This window comes from Oncorhynchus mykiss, chromosome 1 (assembly GCF_057628025.1).
Source record: "Oncorhynchus mykiss isolate SJ-2025 chromosome 1, ASM5762802v1, whole genome shotgun sequence".
Classification (NCBI taxonomy): Eukaryota; Metazoa; Chordata; class Actinopteri; order Salmoniformes; family Salmonidae; genus Oncorhynchus; species Oncorhynchus mykiss.
In genome coordinates this window covers 73,971,999-73,983,401 of record NC_143022.1, presented here as the reverse complement: position 1 = coordinate 73,983,401, position 11,403 = coordinate 73,971,999, and the positions used below count along the sequence as shown (strand labels likewise).

At 39.8% G+C, this 11,403-nt stretch overlaps 1 protein-coding gene across 1 annotated transcript in view; it reads left to right on the top strand.

Annotated features, from left to right (window-relative positions):
- Positions 1 to 1,009: 1,009 nt before the first annotated feature.
- rin2a (Ras and Rab interactor 2a) overlaps positions 1,010 to 11,403 on the top strand; it is a 69,779-nt gene continuing 59,385 nt past the window's right edge. The window contains exon 1 of the mRNA XM_021610686.3: positions 1,010 to 1,430. The gene's annotated coding sequence lies outside the window, so the exon portion shown is untranslated. The remainder of the gene's footprint in view (positions 1,431 to 11,403) is intronic.

The following is an 11,403-nucleotide window of genomic DNA, read 5'->3' as shown; positions in this document are numbered from 1 at the left end:
CATTGACATCAGCAAATCGCTCAACTCATACATGTGGTCTGTGGTTGTGAGGCCAGTTGGACGCACTGCCAAATTCTCTAAAACGATGTTGGATGTGGCTTATACTAGAGATATTAACATTAAATTATCTGGCAACAGCTCTGTTGGACATTCCTGCAGTCAGCATGCCAATTGCATGCTCCCTCAAAACTTGAGACATCTGTGGCATTGTGTTGTGTGACAAAACTACACATTTTAGTGGCCATTTATTGTCCCCAGCACAAGGTGCACTTGTGTTTGATCATGCCGTTTAATCAGCTTCTTGATATGCGACACCTGTCAGGTGGATGGATTATCTTGGCAACGGAGAAATTCTCACTAATATGGATGTTAACAAATTTGTGCACAACATTTTTGAGAAATAAGCTTTTTGTGCATAAGGAACATTTCTGGGATCTTTAATTTCATCTCACGGGACCAACACTTTACATGTTGCGTTGATATTTTTGTTCCGTTTTTTTAATGAAGTTACAACCTTCTCTTTCTGTCTGTTGTAACGCATATTGCAGTTGCCCAACAAAACACATTCCTTACACGGGGCAAAAACAATCATCGTTTTGTCTGATGATGTAGGCTAATCTTTATAGTTGTTGCCAAATCGTAGCTATCGTTGCCCAGTGCCACATTTATGCCATATACGCTGATATCATGGCAGAGTAAATAACTAACACAGCAGCTTAGAACATGAAATCAATAGACTGCCTGTTTGATTCGTGCTTATGTTTGCAATGCTGAGAACTGTTTGTACGAACATGTTGATAATGTATTTTGTGTAAAACATGTGCATAACTTATCCCCTCATGAAAAAAGAACATGAAATCGTTGTTATGCTTAATGAGGCATGGATTGCAATAGCTAAAAACAGTTTTGTGGACAACATCAAGTTTGTAGGAAATCGCACTTTTGCTTAGTAGCTTACTGAGGGAAGGCAATAGTTCGAACAGTTTTCTACAACATGAAGTTCTGTGATGAGACAAAGGCAATCAAGTACGTGGGCGGCAGCCGAGCACTAAGTACAGCAGCCACGTAAAAAAAGAAGCATGCACATGCGCAGAAATAGTTTGCAAATTAACATACAAAACTCCTTATCCTGCCACTCCGTCGGGCTTTTGTTTTGTTCTCCAGACGTTGATGCCTGGGGAGGTCGTTTGCGCGGTGGATGAAGGAAAGAAAATGGAAAGGCACTAGGGCAAATCTTGGACGGAGCCGACTCGGGAAAGGAGCGGAGCCCAACTTTCTACGATGAACTACACCGTAATTTCAATGACACAGAAATAACTTTTCATTTATATTTTACTACATAATGATAGGCTATTATATAAGCCTACATACAGCAGGGTTGTCGGTTTAGGAGCTCAATTCTGCCGACTGGGCGTGCACCTATGAAAGAGGTAAGTTTTCAGTGTGTTGGGTTCAGCTCACACAACTTTTCTTCTCATATTATTTCTCAATTTCCATGCTAGCAAGCCTGTTTGCCAGTGTAAAAGTGCATGTTTTGACAGTAATAGGTCCTACTGTATTTGTTTGCCAGTATTGTCCCTGACAATCCCCCATCACGTATCCCTCTCTGAGGAATGGAAACTGAATATTTCCTCCGCTACTGTACTAAGCTACACTTGTCGCTCGAGACACTTACGAAATGGAGTGAAAGTGTGTTTATATGTTTTACATATAAAAAATGGTTTGTTGAAGCTGTAGGCTAGGACACTGTGGAGCGAGGCCGAGCAAGCCCCCCCTCCCCCAGCTAATCTCATGCTATTTTGAAAGCGAATTTCATGCTATTCTACACATTTTGCAATGAGGCGGAGTTAGAATTGAGCAGTTTTAAAGCTATTTTCTTGTAATTCCGAAATGGCTAGGATGTGGTTATTCACCACCTATTTATTGCCTGTTGTTTTAGCTTCGATAGAGATACAGTGTAGTGAGCGCTGAGACACTTCGGTCAGGGACAGAGATATTGTAACTGTAAATTGAACAGTGGGCCAACTTCATGTGCTCAGTTACAGTGCCTTGGAAACGCTTTCAGACCCCTTGGATGTCTTTACATTTGATTGTGTTACAAAGTGGTATTAAAATGTAATTAATTGTCAACAATCTACACAGAATACTCTAATGTAAAAGTGGAAGAAAAATGACATGGTTGACATTATTTTTTATTAATGACTAAACCTTCCTCTGTCCCCCATACATGCAACATATGTAATGTCACTCACTCAGTCAATTATTGAATTTCAAGCACAAATTCGACTACAAAGACCAGGGAGCTTTTTGAAAGCCTCATAAAGAAGGGCAGTGATTGGTAGATGGCTAACAATAACAAATCAGACATTGAATATGTCTTTAAGCATGGTCAGTTTAATAATTATGCTGTGGATTAGTGCTGGGCGATATGGGCAAAATCTCATATCCCGATAATGATACATATCATGATATAGCACATTTTCTGTGAATTCAATTAATAAATAGTTGATATAAAATGACCACGTAAAGGCTGTTTTCGTATTACATGTTGAATTATACTCAACAAATAAAAGGTACTTACTCATTTGATAACTTCTCCTTTTATTTAGAACCTTTGGGCAAATTTTCAATTTAGCATGTAACAAAATATAACATATCAATGTATAAAAGGTAAATAGAAAACACTTCAACTATAGTTGCAAACAAAATAAATATAGGCCTAAAATATATATTTTTGAGTGCTTGCCTGTTTTGTATGTTATTTTGGCATTAAAACATCATACGGTTGAAGTCAGTTTACATATACACTATAACCAAATACATTTAAACTCAGTTTTTCACAATTCCTGACATTTAATCCTAGTAAAAAGTCCCTGTCTTAGGTCAGTTAGGATCACCACTTTATTTTAAGAATGTGAAATGTCAGAATAATAGTAGAGAGAATGATATATTTCAGCTTTTATTTCTTTCATCACATTCCCAGTGGATCAGAAGTTTACATACACATTGGTTTTCGGTAGCACTGCCTTTAAATTGTTTAACTTGGGTCAAACGTTTCGGGAAGCCTTCCACAAGCTTCCCACAATATGTTGGGTGAATCTTGGCCCATTCCTCCTGACAGAGCTGGTGTAACTGAGTCAGGTTTCTAGGCCTCCTTGCTTGCACACAATTTTTCAGTTCGGCAGGTGTTCTGTAGGATTGAGGTCAGGGCTTTGTAATGGCCACTCCAATACCTTGACTTTGTTGTCCTTAAGTCATTTTGCCACAACTTTAGAAGGATGCTTGGGGTCATTGTCCATTCGGAAGACCCATTTGCGACCAAGCTTTAACTGCCAGACTGATGTCTTGAGATGTTGCTTCAATATATCCACATACTTTTCCTCCCTCATGATGCCATCTACTTTGTGAGGTGCACCAGTCCCTTGATGCTGCCACCCCCATGCTTCACGGTTGGGATGGGGTTCTTCAGCTTGCAAGTGTCCCCCTTTTCCCTCCAAACATAACAATGGTCATTATAGCCAAACAGTTCTATTTTTGTTTCATCAGCCCAGAGGACATTTCTCCAAAAATTATTATCTTTGTCCCCATGTGCAGTTCCAAACCGTAGTGTGGCTTTTTTATGATGATTTTGGAGCAGTGGTTTCTTCCTTGCTGAGAGGACTCGTTTCACTGTGGATATAGATAATTTTGTACCTGTTTCCTCCAGCATCTTCACAAGGTCCTTTGCTGCTGTTCTGGGATTGATTTGCACCTTTCGCACCAAAGTACATTCATCTCTAGGAGACAGAACGCGTCTCCTTCCTGAGGGGTATGACGGCTGTGTCGTCCAATGGTGTTTATGCTTGCATACTATTGTTTGTACAGATGAACGTGGTACCTTCAGGCATTTGGAAATTGCTCCCAAGGATGAACCAGACTTGTGGAGGTCTACAATGTATTTTCTGAGGTCTTGGCTGATTTCTTTTGATTTCCCCATGATGTCAAGCGAAGAGGCACTGCGTTTGAAAGTAGGCCTTTGAAATACATCCACAAGTACACCTCCAATTGACTCAAATGATGTCAATTAGCCTATCAGAAGCTTCTAAAACCATAACATTATTTTCTGGAATTTTCCATGCTGTTTGAAGGCACAGTCAACTTAGTGTATATAAACTTCTGACCCACTTGAATTGTGATACAGAGAATAAGTGAAATATTCTGCCTGTAAACAATTGTTGGGAAAAAAAAATACTTGTCATGCACAAAGTAAATGTCCTAACCGATTTGTCAAAACTATAGTTTGTTAAAAATAAATTTGTGCAGTGGTTGTTGCCAAAAGTTATGAGAATTACACAAATATTAGTTTTCACAAAGTCTGCTGCTTCAGTTTGTATGATGGCAATTTGCATATACTCCTGAATGTTATGAAGAGTGATCAGATGAATTGCAATTAATTGCAAAGTCCCTCTTTGCCATGCAAATGAACTGAATCCCCCCCCAAAAAATTCACTGCATTTCAGCCCTGCCACAAAAGGACCAGCTGACATCATGTCAGTGATTCTCTCATTAACACAGGTGTGAGTGTTGACGAGGACAAGATTGGCGATCACTCTGTCATGCTGATTGAGTTCGAATAACAGACTGGAAGCTTCAAAAGGAAGGTGGTGCTTGGAATCAAGCAAAACCCCACAAATTCTGACAAACTCCAAGCATTGATTATGCATGAATGGGCTGCCATCAGTCAGGATGTGGCCCAGAAGTTAATTGACAGCATGCCAGGGCGGATTGCAGAGGTCTTGAAAAAGAAAGGTCAGCACTGCAAATATTGACTCTTTGCATCAACTTTGTAACTGTCAATTAAAGCCTTTGACGCTTATGAAATGCTTGTAATTATACTTCAGTATTCCATAGTAACATCTGACAAAAATATCTAAACACACTGAGGCAACAGACTTTGTGAAAATTTATATTTGTGTCATTCTCAACTTTTGGCCACGACTGTATATCAATTTGCATTTGGTACCTTGGGGCAAGTGTTAGTACCAACTCATCAAATCCCTGTTTCTCGACCTCGTAAATTGGGGCCATGTCTTTGCAGATGTAAGTTGTAACGGCAGCTGTTATCTCCTTCCATCTTTGTGATTCTTTGCCATATGGTGTGCCGCGGGCCAAAGCCTCTTGCAACGTCTGAGTCGGGGGTTTGTTTTGAGCACTCAACTGTACTTTTTGGGGTCTCATCCGTAGAATCTCTCCGCATTGTTTCACAGGATTCTTGCGTAGGTGGTAAAGAGGTTAGTGGTGTTTGAGCCTGTTGTCGGGACCGGCCTGCGGCAAATTTAGCAGAGGACGACTTTCTTGTCTGTCAGACTTTTCATACTCAAACCACATCCATGCCACGGAAGTAGCCCCTCTTTTAGGTACGAGCTCCGTGTCTCGTGCTCTGTGTCACTTTCACTCTCCACCTTTTTAGGTATTTTTTGCAAATTGCCATGTGGAAGAACACAACGTGTCGTCTAATTGACCAAAGATATCGCCGTAAAGAGTGATTTGCGATGCAACGAAATGAGCGATGGAGCATAATATGAAACGATAGACGTTTTTCTATCGTCACACGATATACAGTGCCTTGCGAAAGTATTCGGCCCCCTTGAACTTTGCGACCTTTTGCCACATTTCAGGCTTCAAACACAAAGATATAAAACTGTATTTTTTTGTGAAGAATCAACAACAAGTGGGACACAAACATGAAGTGGAACGACATTTATTGGATATTTCAAACTTTTTTAACAAATCAAAAACTGAAAAATTGGGCGTGCAAAATTATTCAGCCCCCTTAAGTTAATACTTTGTAGCGCCACCTTTTGCTGCGATTACAGCTGTAAGTCGCTTGGGGTATGTCTCTATCAGTTTTGCACATCGAGAGACTGAACATTTTTCCCATTCCTCCTTGCAAAACAGCTCGAGCTCAGTGAGGTTGGATGGAGAGCATTTGTGAACAGCATTTTTCAGTTCTTTCCACAGATTCTCGATTGGATTCAGGTCTGGACTTTGACTTGGCAATTCTAACACCTGGATATCTTTATTTTTGAACCATTCCATTGTAGATTTTGCTTTATGTTTTGGATCATTGTCTTGTTGGAAGACAAATCTCCGTCCCAGTCTCAGGTCTTTTGCAGACTTCATCAGGTTTTCTTCCAGAATGGTCCTGTATTTGGCTCCATCCATCTTCCCATCAATTTTAACCATCTTCCCTGTCCTTGCTGAAGAAAAGCAGGCCCAAACCATGATGCTGCCACCACCATGTTTGACAGTGGGGATGGTGTGTTCAGCTGTGTTGCTTTTACGCCAAACATAACGTTTTGCATTGTTGCCAAAAAGTTCAATTTTGGTTTCATCTGACCAGAGCACCTTCTTCCACATGTTTGGTGTGTCTCCCAGGTGGCTTGTGGCAAACTTTAAACAACACTTTTTGTGGATATCTTTAAGAAATGGCTTTCTTCTTGCCACTCTTCCATAAAGGCCAGATTTGTGCAATATACGACTGATTGTTGTCCTATGGACAGAGTGTCCCACCTCAGCTGTAGATCTCTGCAGTTCATCCAGAGTGATCATGGGCCTCTTGGCTGCATCTCTGATCAGTCTTCTCCTTGTATGAGCTGAAAGTTTAGAGGGACGGCCAGGTCTTGGTAGATTTGCAGTGGTCTGATACTCCTTCCATTTCAATATTATCGCTTGCACAGTGCTCCTTGGGATGTTTAAAGCTTGGGAAATCTTTTTGTATCCAAATCCGGCTTTAAACTTCTTCACAACAGTATCTCGGACCTGCCTGGTGTGTTCCTTGTTCTTCATGATGCTCTCTGCGCTTTTAACGGACCTCTGAGACTATCACAGTGCAGGTGCATTTATACGGAGACTTGATTACACACAGGTGGATTGTATTTATCATCATTAGTCATTTAGGTCAACATTGGATCATTCAGAGATCCTCACTGAACTTCTGGAGAGAGTTTGAATAAGAGGCTGAATAATTTTGCACGCCCAATTTTTCCGTTTTTGATTTGTTAAAAAAGTTTGAAATATCCAATAAATGTCGTTCCACTTCATGATTGTGTCCCACTTGTTGTTGATTCTTCACAAAAAATACAGTTTTATATATTTATGTTTGAAGCCTGAAATGTGGCAAAAGGTTGCAAAGTTCAAGGGGGCCGAATACTTTCGCAAGGCACTGTATATCGTCGTATCGCCCAGCCCTACTGTGGATGATTTATTAAACCACCCAGACACATCAAAGATGGTGTCATCCTTCTGAGCTGCAGGGCAGGTATGAAACTGCTCAGGGATATTACTCCAAAACATGCATCTTGTATGCACCAAGGCACTAAAGTAATACTGCAAGTGAATACACTTTTTGGCCTAAATGCAAAGTCTTATGTTTGGTTCAAACACAACACATCACTGCCTCCTTTTTTATTTTATTTTTATTTTTTATAAACATGCTTGAGATCGGCAAATACTGGGGAGTTTTTCAGGATAAAAAGAAACAGGATGGATCTAAACACAGACAAAATCCTAGAAAACCATTCCTCTGGGAGAGGAATTCATCTCTCAGCAGGACAGCAACTTACAGTTGCTGTCCAAATCTACACGAGTCCAAATCTACACGAGTTGCTTACAAGAAGAAAGAATGTTCCTGAGGGGCCAAGTTACAGTTGACTTAAATCTGCTTGAAAATCTATGGCAAGACTTGAACATTGCTGTCTCGCCATGTTCCTCCAACATAATGACAAAGCTTGACTTTATTTTTAAAAATTGTAATGAGCCAATATTGCGCAATCCAGGTGTGTAAAGCTCTTAGACTTACTCAAAAATATTCACAGCTGTAATCGATAGCAAAGGTGTGTCTAACGTGTTTTGACTCAGGGAGCTGAATACTTATGCAACAACTATATTTTAGATGTACATTTTTTTATGAATCTTTAAATTGTAGATTTTTTTTCTTCCACTCTGACAGTATCTTCTGTAGATTGACAAAAAATTACAATTCAATCTATTTGAATCCCACTTTAACACTAAATGTAAAGAAGTAGAAGACGTTTGCAATGCTGTGCAATTCACTCTAGGAGTATGGACTGTCATTAATGTGCTACAGTATAGGCCCTAAGCAAAGTTCAAAATGCTTGCCAAGCAAGGCAACAGGGGAATATTGTGTGAGTTGTTAAGCAAGGTGTGCTGCAATCAACAAGTGTAAACTGTACATTGGAATATTGAAGTAAGCCTACTCTACTGGGCCTGATAAGATATATGAAGACATAGCCCTCAGAAGGCTATAACCAACTTTTACTAATAATATAAATAGAATATCAATATTGTGTAATTATCCCAATTTATGCTCTCATCACCCTCTAAATTGCCCCTAAGTGATCAGCGGTGTGTTATTTCACCCTGTGAATTCAGAGAAAGTATGGAGAATACAAAGGAGTTATACAGGTGGAACAAAGCTCATTGTGACTCAGTACTGGAAGGTTAGCTTTCTGTTCAGCTGGGTGAGTCATAAGAGGGAGTCACAGATAGACCTTCACTTGAATGTGTGATCTAAGGAGCGGTTCAATTTTTAGAGGTTACTTCTGTTCTAGTGTTTAACTATTACAGTTTCTGATTATTTATTTTTTTACCCAGAGTTGGTAGCTGTCACCCTATAGATTTCCAAACTAGACTGAAAACCTGTTTTCATTATTTTTCCACAATCTTCTCAAAAGAGTAACATTTTTTTTGCCAATTACATACTTGCCAAGGTGCCAGTTTTCCAGTCTGCCCTAAAATATGTTAATATGCTTAAGCATAGCTTTGGAGGAAAGACAGACTGGTGTTGTTTTGTGGAACTTTCGTCACCGGTTAGGAATTTAAGAAGTGTGCTAAGACTGGCTGTTTGTTACTTAGCCAATAGTTTATTTTACCCTCTCTCCTTTAGAGACTAGCAGGTTCCATGTGTTCAAAGCTCCCTGCATGGGCAATTTGTTTTAAATCACGTGTTGTCAAGGTTACAGTGTAGCTTAGGAGCAGATTGTGTGAGCCAAAGTGTATGCTCTCGGGTTTCCTCAGTTGGCCAATGGCAAGGCAAAGTACATAACGTTTCAAATATTGGAATGCACTGAACGTTTGACAAAAACATAAGGTTTGGTAACATAATTACGGTTTCCAAACTTTGCATCTGCACAGAGACTTTGCATCTGCAGTTTTTACAGCAAGTGTTTTTTTTGTCATTTGTTCAAAGTAGTCATTGTGCATAGAGTTGTATGTTTTTTGTTTTGGCATACATTTTTAAAGTGAAAAATGTGAGTGTAAATCCATTACCGTGGAATTGCCCAACTGCATAACATAGCCAGCTGTCTCCACACATTGTTCCTGTCACTGTTGCCCTATAACATTCTGACATATCTGCCCCTGGAACAGTTATTAGTGGTTATCTCTTCCCCAAAACAGGCCACATAAAAAGGCACACTCAGCCCCATATTACCCTCTACGACAGTATTTCTCCCTATCACCATAGTGTAACTGGCTGTAGCTTTCTTTCCTTTGTCTAGCAGCCCCCCCCCCCCCCCCAAATCAGTCTGCTGTGTTTGTGTGCAGATCACCAATAGAGAAGTGTGTTTGTCATTACTTGAGACTCCAACCACAGACACCCTAAGATATACTTTACAAAACACACGCTTTATGAGAGACTCGGTTAAGAGTTGGAGTTTCTCAAGTTAGGATTCAGCCCTGAGAGAGGAAGAACGTTTCAACTTCTGAAAATAGTAGCCATAAATGCTGTCATACGGAGTTTGGTTTAAAGCCTACCATAACAAGCCGTGACAACACTCACAGCTCATAAACCTGTGGTCTTTCACCTCACATCTGTCTGCTTGCCCCAACTAAATATTACTGTAGATGTGCCAGTGCAGGAAATATGTTGCTATCAGAGCAAGAAAACCAGTATGTTCACATTAGTTTGGGGTGTGGGTTGTTGGGGTGTGGAGAGAAGAGGGGTGGCGGGAGTTGGGTCTGGAGTTGAGATTTTAGGGTGTTACATGGGATGCTTTGATAGCTGAAAGAGTCATCAGAACTTTAGAACCGGTGAGTGGAGAAGGGTGCTCGTCTAGTTAGGTCAACGCTGAATCAATGTCTGCAAGATCACATAATGATAGTATTCTACATAACAGAACCAAATTAAATAGCATAGTATAGCGTTACTGTCATTTTTCTCATGTGTTCAAAACTCAACAGCTCGCACCACTAGACAAAATGTATTTTGATTGAAAGAAAACAGTTATGCTACAGTCTGCTCTAAAAGTGTGTGTGTGTGTGATTCCTGTGAATCTCTTTGGCTGTGACCTCCCATGCAAGTAGGTACACACCCAACCCAAGTGATAAGAGGCTGAATGCGACTTTTTGAAGGAGGCACATTTGGCTAAACGCTTTGACAACCCAACACACAATAATTATCAAACAGTTCCACATAGTTGCTTTATTTCTGTTTTTATTTATAGAGTACATCATATAGATTTAATGCTGAAGCACAGTGGTATTCAACCGGAGGGGTCTGCAAATATATACAGTACCAGTCAAAGGTTTGGACACCTACTCATTCAAGGGTTTTTCTATATTTTTACTATTTTCTACATTGTAGAATAATAGTGATAACATCAAAACTATGAAAAACACATGAAATTATGAAGTAACCAAAAAAGTGTTGAACAAATCAAAATACATTTTAGATTCTTCAAAGTAGCCAACATTTGCCTTGATGACAGCTTTGCACACTCTTGGCATTCTCTCAACCAGTTTCACCTGGAATGCTTTTTCTTCTTTGTAAGCAACTCCAGTGTAGATTTGGCCTTGTGTTTTAGGTTATTGTCCTGCTGAAATGTCAATTTATCTCCCAGTGTCTGGTGGAAAGCAGACTGAACCCGATTTTCCTCTGGGATTTTGCCTGTGCTTAGCTCCATTTGGTTTATTTTTTTATACTGATAAACTCCCCAGCCCTTAAGGATTACAAGCGTACCCATAACATGGGTGGTAGATAGCCTAGGCGTTGGGCCAGTAACCGAAAGGTCGCTGGTTCAAATCCCCCGAACCGTCTAGGTTAAAAATCTGTCTGGATAAGAGCGTCTGCTAAATTACTAAAATGAAAATAAATTATGCAGCCACCGCTATGCTTGAAAATATGGAGAGTGGTACTCAGTAATGTGTTGTATTGGATATGCCCCAAACATAACACTTTGTATTCAGAATAAAAAGTGAATTGCTTTCTCACATTTTTTGCTGTTTTACTTTAGTACTTTATTACAAACAGGATGCATGTTTTAGAATATGTATTTTTTATTCTGTACAGGTTTCCTTTTCACTCTGTCAATTAGATTAGAATTGTGGAGTAACTACAATGTT